Source organism: Ipomoea nil, unplaced genomic scaffold (genome assembly GCF_001879475.1).
Source record: "Ipomoea nil cultivar Tokyo-kokei standard unplaced genomic scaffold, Asagao_1.1 scaffold3069, whole genome shotgun sequence".
Classification (NCBI taxonomy): domain Eukaryota; kingdom Viridiplantae; phylum Streptophyta; class Magnoliopsida; order Solanales; family Convolvulaceae; genus Ipomoea; species Ipomoea nil.
Window position 1 is genome coordinate 1,700,992 of NW_017619497.1, and position 16,607 is coordinate 1,717,598.

Here is a 16,607-nt window from a genome sequence, read left to right on the forward strand (position 1 = left end):
ATATTTTGTGTTGTTAATAATAATGGTATGCCACTCTCTAATATTGAATGATTGTGAAATATCATTAGAGACATAATTCAAACAAAATTTGAGTTAAAAATGAGTAATCTCATTCTAATAGATTGAATAGGACTGACTGTCTACCCCTGTCCAAACTAACTTTATTTTTTTGTTCTCATTAATATTTTATAGGATGGAGTGATCACAGATCTTGAAGAAACTAAGGATGCCATTATTAGGGCATCAGATCTGCAATTGTCAATTCTTATTGTTGGGGGAAGGAGCTGATTTCAAGGAAATGGAGGTATTCTTGTTTTCCTTGCCTTCATAATAAAGGTACATGCAGCTAGCCTTTTGTTTTACAAGAGTTTCTTTATATATATATATATATATATATATATATATATATATATATATATATATATCAATCTCTATTTCAGATTTTAGATGCTGATAAAGGGGATAGACTCAAAAATTCTCAGGGCAAGGTAGCATCCCGTGGGTTAAAGTACCTACGAGGTCCCTGTACTATAGCGTTTTGTTCAATTTAGTCCTTATACTTTTATTTTGTTCAATTTAGTCCCTATACTTTCAAAATTAGTGCAATTAAGGACAATAGTCAACGATGTTAATATTATCGTTAACTTAGGTTACGTGGCACTGATGATATTTATATTCCTACTCATATATTACTTTATAAATATTTAAAATCTATCATTTTTACCACCAATATATTAAATTAGTATGTCCAAAATAAATAATTACGACCATGTTCGTAATGAGATTTAGACAATTGTCCTTAGTTTTACCACTTTTTAAAGTAGAGGGACTAAATTGAACAAAATAAAGGTACAAGGACTAAATTGAACAAAACACTATAGTACAGGGACTTCATAGGTACTTTGATCCATCCCGTGATATAGTCCAATTTGTCCCATTATAATAACATTGGTTAAAATAAGAACCCATTATATATATATCAATCTCTATTTCAGATTTTAGATGCTGACAAAGGGGATAGACACAAAAATTCTCAGGGCAAGGTAGCATCCCGTGATATATTCCAATTTGTCCCATTATAACAACATTGGTTAAAATAAGAACCCATTTATAACAAGAAGAAATACAGAAGAAGAGTAATAGCATTAATTATTCAGCAGTTGAAATGTATGTATGCATTCACATTCTCTAGCATTATCCATTGCCAATTAGAATAGTTAAACCAACTAAAGCATCCTGCTCCTACAAATAGTTTCAACATAATGAACACTTGTTCTATGAACTGGCAAAATCATACTAAAGCAGTAATAAAAACCAATCATCTTAAACTTGTATTCCTCCACAAAGTAGCACTTGTCTTCCTCCACCAGCAACAACAAAAATCCAAAATATCAACCAACCAACTTTAACTTTGTACCCAATATGGGTTAGCAACTGAGCCATGCATAGAAGATGAAAAGATATACTGCCTCTTGTGCTCAATATCTAGTTGAGAAAACAGATTTAGTGTAGAAGAATCCTTTAACAAGATGGTTGGTTGCAGCACGAATCATCTCTGAACTAGAGTTGCTCAACCACCGTATTAGTACTTTTTGGAAAATAATGCCAGCCATTACGCGACTAGGAGCTGTCACAGGCTTAGGGTATAGTAAGAAAAAGAAGAGAAATCTGGGAGAGAAGAGCTCAGAGAAGGTTGGGGGAGAACTATGTTACAGATTGTGATGAGCTAGCGTCGGAAATTGGTGGCGCAGCTGCCGGAGTTGGGTCGTTGTTTGTTTTTACTTTTCACTTTGACCAATTTGTTTAATGATTTTTTTTTAAATAATTTTTGTAAATTAAATATGTCTGTATGCATTTTAAGAGTTAAATCCACTTTTGATCCTACATTTATTGCGCATTGGACACATATATTTTGCCCCCTTTTATTAATTTTGCTACATTTTGTCCAGACTTTATAAAAGTTGGACACTTTTAGTCCACCGTTTCTTTTGGCGTTAAGCAGCCATGAAGTAGAAGGGAATTTTGTCCTTTCATGTCAATTTTTTCATCAGCCTTCCATTTGTATACCACAATAATCTCGAGAAAAGGGTCAAATACACCCTTAAACTTTACCCCAAAGGTCAATTAGACCCCTAAACTTTAGAAAAGGTTAATTAAACCCTCAAACATGTTAAATTGAGTCAATGAAGCCCAAAAACCGATAAATGACCTGTTATTATAGGTCATTTCAATTCCGGCCATCGGCGACAAAATCTGGCGACCGGCGACAACATCCGGCCGTCCGGTCGTCTTCCACAGGAGAAGACGACCGGACGGCCGCCTTCTCCGGCCAGATCTGGCCGTCTCCTCCGATGGAAAACACGGCCAGATCTGGGAGTCTCCTCCCATGGAGAACACGACCAGATTTGGCCGTAGACGGCCGTCTTCTCCAATGGAGGAGACGGCCAGATCTGGCCGGAGAAGGCGGCCGTCCGGTCGTCTTCTCCTGTGGAAGACGACTGGACGGCCGAATGTTGTCGCCGGTGGTCGGATTTTGTCGCAGGTGGCCGGAATTCGTCGCCGGAATTGAAATGATCCATAATAACAGGTCATTTACCGGTTTTTGGGCTTCATGGACTCAATTTAACATGTTTGAGGGTTTAATTGACCTTTTCTAAAGTTTAGGGGTCTAATTGACCTTTGGGGTAAATTTTAGGGGTGTATTTGACCATTTTCTCCAATAATCTCAGGATCTCAGCCTTCAACTCATACTACCTCTGTTCTGAATAAAATCACACGAAAGGGCCTAATTGCCCTTCTATATTCTCGGCTATTTAACCTCAAAAGTAATGATAGACTAAATGTGTCCAATTTTTATAAAATCTGGATAAAATATGACAAAATTAATAAAAATGGACAAAATGTGTCTAATATACAATAAATGTAGGATCAAAAATGGATTTAACTTGCATTTTAATTACCAAAGAAAGAAGTTAAAATAATTGATTTTATTGCCAATTTAATCTTTATTTAGTATTCAAAGAAAGATGTGGCGTGAATGCAAAATGTTTCCATTGACAGTTTGGTTTATTATTTGTTGCGTCTGAAACTTAGCCACCAACCAATAACAAATTAACAATCATTTATCGTTTTCAAAAATGTGTAAAAGTAGTATAAAGTATAATTCCAATTATCTGCATATTATGGAAAAGAAATAGACATGTTCATAATTTATACTAAATAATAAAACAACAATATTAGACCAAATACTAATTTACCATTGAATTTAAACAAAACATGATATATTTAGCCTAATATTCTAACAGTTTATATGTGTGAATTTATTTATTGAAAGATTAGTCCAATGCATGATATTGGTAAGGCCACACAACAAAATATTGACCTTACAATTTCAACAACGTATAGTTTCACTATGTCCAAAACTTCCTCTTTTTATAATGTGAATAAATTAGTTAAATTAGATATTACCACTAACATGACATGATTCATTAAATAGTTTTTCAACATGGAGCTTTGCTTGAAGGCAAGAACAATTCAAATACACAAAATAGTAATATACTCGTCACACAAGTAAGCAATTTGTAAAAATAGATATATAGCTACAAAACCGGGTAAGTTTTCACTACACCGTTATATGTCATTGTCTGTTTTCTTTTGCACGCTACCAAAATCAAAATTGACGAAGGAAGACTAAATAATTAGGGGATGAATATGTCAATGACCATGTGATTTGGTGGCATTAAGTGAGTCTTTTAATTGAAAAATCATGGGTTTGAGTTTTAGTGGGAGTAGTATTAATGGGCAGCTCAATTGGTCATAGAGGTAAAAGTTAAAAAGAATGACCAGTGATTGAGTCTCACCAGCGGCAGTGTGAGAGCAACCTCTCAAAACGAGGGGGGCTCCTTGTGCGCAGTAAGCAAAAATCTAGCTCTAGCCTCAGTGGTTTATGTTCAGTTGAGTTACTATGATTTATATCATCCCAGATACTCTGAGAGCCCTTAAGGTTGGGTTCAACCTTTTGGAAAGAATACATATTGTTCCTTTTTATAATTAAAAGTGAAAACGTAAAGAGATAATCAAAAGTTAACTTAGTCCTAGTTTTACTATTTTGGAATGTCTAAAAACCTACTCCTAAGTCCTAAACAAAGTAAAACTTGAAACCTAGGGAGATAATTTGATGTGTGAAAGCATCCACGAATTCAAAAGTGAGCCATCACAAGCATGAATTTGGATAAGGTTAAAACAATGTGTGGAAGTATATATCTAGAGATTTAATGTGAAAGAGGATTTTGTAACCACATCTACGATTCAAATAAGAGCCAATAATATTAGGCTCTTAATTGAAACAAAAAAAAAATGTCGATAGTATTGTTTCTTAAAATGAATGGTTCATATTATTTTGATTTTAGTATTTTTTTTAAAATAATTTTCTTTATTTACCCTCTATTATATTATTTTCTTCCCTTAAATAACCTAACTCCATTAGTATAAACTTTAGTAACGGAATATTCTGTTAACTATTTATTATTTTTAATTTACTCATTAGTTTTTATAAGAAAGGTCTTAGATTCGAACCACATCCCAATTTGAGTTGGCATAATTGTTAAACATATACTACAAATATGTTAAAATATATTTAAAAAATATGTAATATAAAATTTAACATAAACTTTGTTTAAATAATTAGTCCGGCTAAATACATAACATTCAAAGTTAAGCATCAAAGATTATAAATCAAGAACTTTAAAAATCATTTGATTTTTATGAATTAAAAAAAAAAAAACAAATTTAGGTTATGTTTTGTTTTTTGTTTAATTAATCTTCTTTTGATTATTTAGATCAGAACAAACTTAATATTTCAATTATACTTTTGTATTATTGGTATGATTTAGGTCGTTATGGTACTAATATTTTTTGTATGTATTTTTATAATGGTACAATTGTACATTACTTTACAAATATTATACTATTTTTTTTATCGGACAAAATTATTCTTACATCATTGTCAGGCTTGCGTGACCTAACTACAAAGTTGTTGATCATAAAAACTAGGGGTGGGCCTTTCGGGTTTCGGTTCAGTTTTTTCAGTTTCGGTTTCAATTTTTCGATTTTAAAAAAGTTAAACCGTTCGGTTCGGATTTAATTCGGTTCGGTTTAAGATCCCCAAATTTCAACATTTTCTTATTTTTCGAACATACTACCAAACAATACATATTCACATAATCACATAATCCAAATCCAAACTCTAAACATTATATTACAAAATAGCAATACAAAATTCAAACACAATACTAAGTACTAATTACCAAACATCAGTTAACTTTTTGGCACAACCGACTCTTCAGTTGCTTTCATCCATCTCTCTATCATCTTCATCTTCCTCATTTTAGAGACTCCTCTAGCAAATTTTAGGGTTCAAGATTTGGTAAGCTTCATCCTCTCTTTCTTCATTCCATCCTCTAGTTTAAGTTATTAAAGTGATGTATTTATGTGGGAGATTTGTTGTGTTTTGAATTGAAATGTTGAAGTGGTTGCTATGCTTTGGTTGGGAGAAAGAAGATGGAAAGGTGTAGAAGAAGAGCTTAGGAGTGGATTTTACAAGAAGAAGATAGATTGAGGTATAAACCATGGACTCTCAAAACCTATTATTTTGGTATTGTGTTGTTAGTGATGATATTGATGCGTTGTTGGTGCTTTGATGCTTAGAAATGATGAATAATGCATGTTTTTGTGTTTATGAAATGTTGGTATTGTCATCTTCTTGTTCGTGAATGCTTGGTGAAGTGAGTGGAGTGTTCTATAATATGAAAGTAGGATTTTGTTCATGTGATGCAAATTTCACAAACTCACTGTCAAGAGTTCTTTTTTGACCTTGTGGAGCTTACCAACGGACTCTGGAGGGATCCACTGGTAAGCACCGCCACCTAGCGGACCCGAGTGACGGACCACGAGGGGATTCGTCACTCAAGGTCGTGGCTTAGTGGAGCCAAGTGGCGGAGTTCCTCAAGCTCCGTCACCTAGCCCCGCCAGGTTATTTTGAGAGGGTCGGGCCCTTGAGGCTCAGCCCACCTTGTTGTTTCGGACCGGGAATCGTAGGCCCTTGAGGCTCGAAGACTCGGGCTCGTAATGACAAGTTAGTATGAAATGTGCATATATGATTTGTGTATAAAATCCATTTTTTCAAACCAAGCATGATTAATGATTTTCCTAAGTGTTTATTGAGCACCTTTAAGCATGAAAGTTGAGTACCATGAGTTGGACTTGATTTATGAGATGAGTTGATTAAATGTTCCATTTGCATTATCTAGTTCATGAGTATTGAGATTGGCATGATCATGTGGTTTCATTTGCATGAACTTCTATTTCATAACCTTTTGTACATAAAACCTATATTTTCATATTGAAAGCTTTTGCATACTTTAGATGGCCTATATTATTGCCTTAGGTTATTTTCAAAACCCGTATATGTATTTTGTAAACCTATATTTATATTCTTTGAAAAACTTGCATATCATTTAGATACACATCATGGAAATAGAAATTGCATGAGATATATATGCTATTTATATTAAGTGAGGAAAATCTATGGTTTTGGAGGCTCCCGTTAGGACTATGTCTTTTTGGACGAACAGAGAAAAGATCGGTAAAGTCACCGACAAAACGAAGTAACTTGGATGAAGTTTCCGAGTTGCTAGGTTGGATACTACCCGTTGGGCTTAGAATCCCGGTTAAGGGGGTGTGCACACTGAAAGTACAATACCTAATTCTACAGAGAAAGAAAGAAAGAAAGAGAGATTAAGAACCACGAGTATCGGTTCTGTGGGCGAGATGAGTATTAGGCCAGCCGATGTTGCTAGCCCGGATAGGCCCGTTCACGATTCGTGAAGTTCCTACCTCCCCACGAGTTTGAGGTTCCGTAGGTACGGATGTGGAGGTTGTGTGGGAAGCATCGTCGCTAGGGCTTCGCTGCGGTAGAGTACCTGCCTCGCAGACCCAGATTTGAATGAAAGAAAAGAAAAAAGAAAGAAAGAGAAAGATTGAGAAAGATGAGAAAAGAGAATCATGAGATATTATAAGAGGTCCTCACAAAAAAAAATATTATTTCTATTGTCGAGAGTATGAGTATAAACATATATACTATTGCATCTATTGTATGGATTTCTATTGCTGCATAGTCTATGCCTTGTGATGAGTACATGAGAAGTAAGGTATGTTATATTGTTTGTGAGTACTAGTATGATAGCATGTTCTTACTTGATACTTGAATCTCTTGCCTAGTATCTATCTTAAAAGTATGTTGATATTGCATATGTTGATGAGTATATATATATATATATATATATATATATATATATATAGTATACTTACTTAGGATTTATTGTTGGTTTGTCTTATTGCCTATGTGTATACTCGTTGTACTTGAATGTCAACCGTTTTTCCAAAATCTATATCTATAGTTATGTTATAGGGTTGAGTGGATTTATACTTAGCATTTTTTGCTAATGGGTTTATTTTCCTATGTGCTTTTATAACCCGGCCCCTTTCAAGTGGACTTGATGCATGACGAGAGCGCGCATTGATAGTAGTAGTGTGTAGCTCTAGGGCTTAGTAGATGCTAGCTCTAGTTATCCCTTTCCTTTTGATGATAATTTGTTAATTTTGATGTAGCTTGACTACCGTTAGTTTTGTTTGGTGCTTGGACACCGGGGATTGCATATTCCGATTCCTTATGTTGATGTATCGAGCTCTTGACTCTAGTTAGTTTTGTAGTAGTTTAGCCTGTGCAGTTACTCAAGGGTGGGTAACTATGGTGGTGACACTCTCCTTTTAGCGTTGAATTTGGATTCTTATATATCCTAGTTTAACTTTATTTCCTTCGCTTTTGTCTTTTTAGATCGCTTAAATCTAGGCTCTAAAGTAGAGAAAGGGGGGGGGGGGGGGGGGGGGGTGTTACATGTGTGGTACAAATGCAGGATCAAAGGTCTTAATTCCCAGAATGTCTCTAACACCATCAGATCCAAGATTTCCTTTCAAATTTCAACGAAAGCAATTTCCTTTGATACTATCTTATGCCATGACAATAAACAAAAGCCAAGAACAAACACTCCCAAAAGTGGGATTGTTTTTGAAAAGACATGTCTTTAACCATGGCCAAATGTATGTAGCTGTTTCAAGAGTTAGTAACCCAAGGGGTTTAAAATTTTTGATTTGTGGCGAAAATGTACCATGTCTAAGTACGACTAAAAATGTTGTGTACAAAGAAATCTTCAACAAATAAAATTACAAAGTTTAGCATTTCAAATTAATTAGGTTTTCAAACATTATATTTTTCCGTATGATTATATTATACTATATATTTTATATACTCTATATATAGTCGTGCATTGCACAGGTGCAACTACTAATAATAATCCAATAATCTTACACGCACGGGTTTAGCTCAATGATTCAGTAGGTACTATTTGGTAGAATAGACAAGGTTTGAACTTTGACGGCGATAGTGCGGAGATTATGCCCAAAGTGGACAGATCCCTTGTGCGAATGCTCTGTCGAGTTGGGATGTGGGGACCCTTGGGGTTGGGGATTCAACTTTTGGAAGAAGAATAATCCAATAATCTTTATAGATTTTAAACTTGTGCATAATCTTTACAAAAATTTGATCCCAGATTCCCTGGCCAGAATGCCAGATTGCAAAGGAATGGAATATTTACCCTATAATGGTTGACTTCAATTTTTAGCTTCAGTCTTTATACAAATCCTCTTGTGTAGCCAATTTATTGATGGAACTGAAGCAATTTGATGCATAAGTTTGTGAATAATAAAAAGGAATATGACATTATTGAAGGGAGGCAATAGATTTATATGCATATTGGATAAAAAGTATACATCGAGAGATAAATAAAACAAGATGTATCATTATATATATACTCCGTATTAGTTTAAAGTTTATTCTTCGAATAAAATAAGAAGAGAGAATGACAATTTTAGTCACATAATTTTTAAAGTATGACGAACTCAATTTCTCAATTATTGATCATTTTTGCTTTTAGCTAGTGTTCAAGTTAGACCTGTCAATTCGTGTATACGGGTTCGTTAACGGGTCGACACGATAATGACACGAACACGATAAGGCTAAACACGAACACGACACGATAAAATTAACGAGTCCAAATTTGTAACACGTACACGAACACGATTTGTTAACGGGTTAAACGGGTTGACACGATAGATACATTTTGTTAATAGGTTTCGGGTCGTGTCGACACGATATGACACGATACACGTTTAAACCCACTAAACCTATTAATATATTAAAAAAAAAACTAAAATTTAAAGTTAAGTTATATATAAAAGAAAGAAAACCTACAATTCAATCAATCTCAAACAAACTAAAAAAATATTCAATTTATAACATTCATAAAATAATAAAATAACATCCAAAAATCATAATTAAAGAAGTCCATGCCTAGTTTTAGAATAAAATTGAACACAATAAAAGTTAAAACTTCATATTGTTGAACATCAATAATTGGTGTAGGATTTTAGCCTAATGTAGTAAATTCATCCTTAGTCATGTACTCATGTTCATGATATCTTTTGTAATCTCATTCATGACAATGGTTCTTAGCGGGTTCTAAACAGGTTTGTGTAAACGGGTTAACACGATAATATTAACGGGTTAAACGGGTTCTTAATAGGTTTAACAGGTTGACCCGTTAAGACACGAAACATAACGGGTCCTTAACAGGTCAACCCGTTAACGACCCGGGACATGTTAAGGCTAAACACTAACCCGTTATTTTCGTGTCCGATTTCGTGTCGTGTTAACGGGTCGTGTCCATAATTGCCAGGTCTAGTTCAAGTTGACACCGGCGAAGTGATATTTTTAATCCTTAGCTTCAAATGAGTAATCTGTAGAATTAAAGTGAAAGAACAAATTGCACTTTTGATTCAGTGACTATTATGGTGTTGATAATTTGAGTATGTGACTTTCAAAACTCTCAATTTAGTCCTTTAACTATGCAATTGTTAACAAATTTGGTCATGCCGGTCAAATTGCCGACCAATTTTGGCCGGAAATACGTAATTGGGTTCAATTTTTTTTGCGAGGGTAAAACGGTCATTGCAAGGGAAAATAAAAGGGGGGAGGGAATTCCTCTGGTCTCTGGATAGTTCTTCTACTGCTGCTGCGGAGGAATCTGATGAAACTGCGGCGGCATGATGAGGTGTTGCTGTGGCGGAAGAGGAGGCGGTGGTGGGTTGAAGCAAAAGTTATCAAAACCAACAACCTCGTCGACGGCGGCGGCGGAAGCAGGGATGTCACCGTCCATAAAATCTGACGAAATAGCGGAGGATAGTTGACCACCAAGAAGCTACGACCAGAGACCGAAGGATTCCCCCTTTAATTTTCCCTTATAATGACCATTTTACCCTCACAAAAAAAATCGAACCCAATTACGTATTTTCGGCTAAAATTAACCAGCAGGACCAAATCTGTTAACAATTGCATAGTTAAAGGACTAAATTGAGAGTTTTGAAAGTCACGTACTCAAATTATCAACACCATAATAGTCACTGGACCAAAAGTGCAATTTGTTCTAAAGTGAAATAACGACATTAGTCACTAGTATGCATGTATTTACATTTAAATTAAAGAGACTTTAAATTATCAAGTTTTTTTTTTTTTTTTTGTATGTGTGTTTAAGTGTTTTTTTATATCTATTGAAGCACAAAGAGTCAATATCGCACATCGGGGTTCAAACCTATTACCTTCCATTTGGGAGAGCTACAGAGATGTCATTGAGCTATAATCTATTTGACGCTTTTAATGTCATTTTAAGCCAATTTTTCTCACAATATAACATTAACTTGAGAATTAGCAGAAGTAAAGTAGCTAGTCAACAATTAAGAAACTGAATTCACAGATGAAAAGTGATGGATTATACATTGGAAAATGATGAAAATAAGTGGAAATCTATGAGCCAAAATTGTAGCGTAGAATTATATTAGGAGTTAGGACCACCTTCATAAGCTCAAAAGTCGTAACAAGATCGTATGAGGGCATGCACTCACTGAGATTGTGGCTTTCCTTTTTAACACCATAATGGCATGTTTGGTTCATGGAATAGGTCAGGAATGGAATAACATTCCTTAGAATAGACCTATTCCATCGTTTGGTTGGATCATTTTGTCATGGGAATAACATGCCTAGGAATGAGCTATTACCTTCGCAAGGGGAATAGTCACTCCTAGGGGGGGCCTTGGTATTAGCTATTCTCATGTCCTTGGGAATAGCTTTTATATCACAGATACCAAAAATACCCTTTGCACATTATATAATATTTATATTTATTTAATAAATATAATTTATTATTTAAATGTATATATTTAATTAATTATAATTTTTATCTATCAATATATATATATATATATATATATATATATATATATATATATATATATATATATATATATACACACACACACACACACACATTTTTGTAGTGTTTACAATTGGGAAAACACCCTTGACAATATATATATATATATATATATATATATATATATATATATATATATAAATTAACTGTATAAGACTCCTTAATTATGGAGCCTTAGCTCCTAAATCAAGTAGCCTGCCCATCTGCATGAGCATTGCAATTGAAATTATGAAGCCTTGAGGCTCCTTTTATAGGAGCCTCAAGACTCCATTCCTTACTTCTCCAACCGATGTGGGATAAGTGGGAAAATAAATATAAATATAAATATAAATATTTATTTGTATAATAATAATAATAATAATAATAATAATAATAATAATAATAATAATAATAATAATAATAATAATAATAATAATAATAATAATTATTATTATTATTATTATTATTATTATTATTATTATTATTATTATGTATAAGGGTATTTATGTTTTTAAAACCTATTCCATTTCTATTCCTTTAACCAACCAAATACTGTAATACAATTACTAAAGTCTATTCCTTCAGTCAACTAAACAACAGAATACAATTCTTATTCTATTCCTTATCTATTCCATTCCCTGTGGAATAGCATTCTTATTCCCTCCAAATTGATTCTGAAAACCAAACATGCTGTAAGAGTATCTTTTTGAGTGTGGTAGTGCCAATCTTTCTAGCTTGACATTTTACGCACCCTATTTTATTTATTTTACTTTTCTAATAATAGAATTAATAATTTCTACCATATATTTTCCCGTTGTCCTGACAACTTTTCAGCGTCATTATTTTATTCAAGATGGAAAATTTTAAACAAGAAATTTTGTGGTATTTTTATTTAAGATTTGTTAATTGTTATTTATTATTTATATATTATTGTTATTTTGTTCTAATGTCTTTGTTTATATTGTAAATTATACATGTTTGGTGATGTTCCATTTGTGGCTTGTGCTTGATTGAGTTATCAATAAAAAGTATCGTGAATAGTTATCTTAACAATGTAATCACTGGTAGAGAATTGATTAAAGAAAATGTGACAATAGACATTTGGAGTTTATAAAAAAAAAAGTGACAATAGATATCTGTAGTTAAAAAAAATTTAAAAAGATGCCTAAATTTATACAAATTGCGCTTTTGATAAAAAAGTAAACTAGGCTTGTACCCCTGTGGTACAGACGCCTACTGTATATATTAAAAATATATAAATAAATAAATATAAAAGGTGTATGTTTATAACTTTAGTACAGATGTCAATTGTCAAATTAAAAGAAAAAATAACTTTACTCATCTATCAATAATAGATAAGTTGACACTTTTTGCATATGTACTATACATGTCTATCGTTGTATAAATGCTTATTGTTTGCTGCTATAAGATGCAAATGCCTCTTCTTGTACTAATGAATATAACTTTGAAGCTATATACTGGCCTGGGCATTGATATATCGAGAGAAATTTCTTTTTTTTAATGTTGTTTTTAAAAAAAAAAAAAAAAAAATTGTTTAAGATGTGGTCATCCTATTAGTTTAAACTCCGAAAACATTAATAAACATCTAAAATTAAATGAGAAGTTAACATGTTAATAATTAAAAGTTCTACTTTTTATTAATGCGTCTTCGTTACTAGGTATAACTTGTAGTTTAGTGGTAAGCGCTTGATCAATAGTTGTGTTGGTCCCGGTAGGAGGGGTTACAAGTCTAGGGGGAGAGTGAATAGACTTGTATGTAGTTTAAAAATTTTAAGTATTCGGTTACTTGATCCGAAGCGTTACTTCTTCACAGTTAACCTTTCGTTGAGTATGTACAACGAAAATCGTTTTTACCCATTTAGTTTGTTTTGTAAGTTTGAACTTTAAAATTGTTAGTAAGTTTGAGTGTAGATATGAATGCCGTAAAATGAAAAGATAGAGAAATAGAGTTTTTATAGTGGTTCGGCCAACTCAGCCTACTCCACACGAGTTTACTTTGTCTCTTTCTATTTCTACCGAGTAGAGATAAATATATGTTTTCAAAGAAAAAGTTCTTTATTTGATTCTCCAACTAGTAGATCAACTTGGCTCTTTGATGATGTAACTTGATCTTCTCTTGAATAGCACAAGCCTCTATTCTGGATTTGAAGTTATAGCTTTAACTCTTTCACATTGGTCACTTGAATGATACTAAAAAGATTTTTGAACACTTGAATATTTTTTCTAAATCGACCAACACCTTCTTCAGTCTTGAATGAATGTATTTATAGGCGTTTTGAAATTAATTCGTTGGAGGGAAACCCATTTCAAATTAAACGTCCTTTAACCATCAAGTAATGACCTACGTATAAATCGAAAAGTTACTTTGTCTGTCAGATTTTCCAACCGTTAGACCACCTTTGTAGTTGAACATTACTTTTTGTTCTACTCCTTTTGTCTAGGTTCTTTAAAGAAAATCACCATTGGGATGCGTACCTAAGACTCATTTTGCCTTGGTTACATTTTCTCATAAAGCTCGTATATGTTTAAGGTTCCGAATTGTTTGCTCAGAAAATGTCTCGAGCAGTCCTTTCAAACAGTTTACTCTTACCATTCGAGTTAATGCTTCGAACCTTAAAGCCGATAACCTTCGTTTTCGAATAGTTGCCCTTACTATTATAACCCCTTCTTATAATCCCCTTCTATTTGAAAGGTAGGCCCTTCCACTATTTGGCCTTTGCAATTTTCCGGTCTTGAACTCTTCTACTCTTCAACCCTTCGACTCTTCGAAGCTCTGTCTTTTGAATATTCGAGACGTAATTATTCGAGTTACCATTCAGACTATTAGAATCGAGTGGTAAAGATCCTAAGTCTAAGAAATAAATTGTGGACTAAAATTTCTTTAACTTTTGGTATCATCAAAATCTAAATTACACTTGTTCCTAACAAGTTGAATTGCACATTTATGTTTATATATTATATGTTCAACGTGACCCCTCACGTGTGCGAGCCGATTACTTTTCATGGGTTTCAAGCAACACATGGACCTTAATCCAAATTAAAGCATATGTTCCATCTCAACTAAAAGTCTAAGGGGATGGTTGGATTGCACATTTATGTTTATATAATATATATGCTCAATACAGCGAGGTGAATGTTGGAAAATTAGATATTTTTGGCATGTAAATTGACCATTTCCATGTTAAGTTTTGAGTGGACTCCACTTTCGATTTGGTTCGAGTCAAAGTGGATTCGAGTTTTCCTAAGTGAGAGGTTTAATTTGATATATTATACACTCAAAATGAGTGATGTGTGAATGAGAAATTGATTCTCAAAATATACCATTTGAGTTGGAGAAAATGGAATTGTGAATGCTTTCAAGGAGCCTGCCTCATATTGAAAAATGGATGTGAATTGAATTTGCACTAATATAAATACGTACAATAATTCGTTTTTTTAGGGAAGTTTGAATTGTATAGCATACATACTCTTTCTTGCGCGAGTTTAACTTATTTAGGCATACCGTTTAATTTTCATTTTACTCATCATCCACCTCTTTCCTTATCCCATCTTTATGGATACTTTTGAGTGTATTAATATGCGAAACTCATCTTCTAAGCCAAGAAAATTCAAATTCACTATGATTCGACCTAATCATAAATGGATCGCATCCAAATTAGTACTCAAAATGATTATCAAAGTGTCAAATTTATTAGTTTTTCTAACAAAAAAAATGCTATTGTAGTCTTTCCAACACATGTTGCGTTACAAAGGGTAGATGAGTAGATGATACCCAAAGAATCTTTCAGCCTAGTGCGGTATATATGGCAACTTTGTTGAAGTCAATTTAATCATGAATGACTTGCACCAGCCACCAAGTCCATCTTCATCGAATATTCTCAGATTTAAGCTATTGTATATTGTTTTGACTACTACTAAGTACTAAGTACAGACTCTGTTACATTGTAATATCTGTATCTACTAAAGCACAAAGAATCAATGTCCTCACTAGAATTCGAATTTGTGACCTCCCATTTGGAAGAGCCACAGTTATGTTGCTCGAGCACAAGGTCTTTGACTAATTTAAGGTATCCTATATTTGATGCAGAACATAAAAATAAACTCATAAAGACTACTAGTGAACATGCATGTATGTATATATATATATATACATTATTGGAGAAGGCTGATAGGAAGTGCATAAATAATAACGAGATCCGAACACTCCATTTTAATACCAGATTAAAAATAACAATTTAAAAACATTGATTCAAGTAAAAGAAATTTAAGTTATTTAAACATGATGTTACAAGAATGTCGTACATATATATGTGCGGTTGTGCAAATCCTTCTGGCTTGAAATTTGACACACCATCTTTATATAAAAATAATTAGTGTCATTTTCCTATTTTCCTGTTAACTTTGCAGCGTCATTTTATATCCACAAAAGATTAAACAAGAACATTCCCTTGACCCTTTGATTTAGTGAATGAACAACTTCTAGATTACTTTAATTTAGGGGGTGTTTAGTTAGAGGGTTTCAATTCTCAATTATCAAATTTCGAATGGAGAGTTGAAACCCTCTAACTAAACACCCACTTCTTTAATATAGGGGGTGTTTAATTGTCGTTGCGGGTCACCGGAATCTGTCGCCGGAATTAAAACTATCTGTAATAACGAGTCATTTATCGTTTTTGAGCTTCATTGATTCAATTTGACATGTTTGAAGGTTTAATTGCACTTTTTTTTAAAGTTTAGAGATCTACTTAACTTTTTGAGTAAAATTTAGGGGCCTATTTGACCCTTTTCTCTAAATGATTATTTTTATTTTTATTTTTATTTTTATTTTTGCTTCAAAAACTGGATATTGAAGAAGGGAGGGTTTGGGTTGGGCAAATTATTGGTATACAAAGTTATGTGGACCGACGTTGCTGAATTTTATGAGTTAAAATAATGTATTTTATATGTTAGAATAATGTACATTATGTGTTAGAATATTGTACTTATGTGTTACAATAATGTACATTATTTGTTAGAGTAATGAAACTTTTGAGTTAAGATAATGTACATTATTTCCTTTCAAAAAAAAATGTACATTATGATCGAGTTAGAATAATGTACATTATGTTTTATAATAATGTATATTATGAGCTATAAAAATGTATGTTACAGTGGGTCCTATACGTG

The 16,607-nt window shown here is 33.1% G+C and overlaps 1 long non-coding RNA gene across 1 annotated transcript; it reads left to right on the forward strand.

Annotated features, from left to right (window-relative positions):
- Positions 1-1,068, forward strand: LOC109164983. Its single transcript, XR_002051457.1, has 3 exons — positions 1-25; positions 193-488; positions 1,044-1,068. It is a non-coding gene; the product is annotated as an uncharacterized LOC109164983 (long non-coding RNA).
- Positions 1,069-16,607: the final 15,539 nt, after the last annotated feature.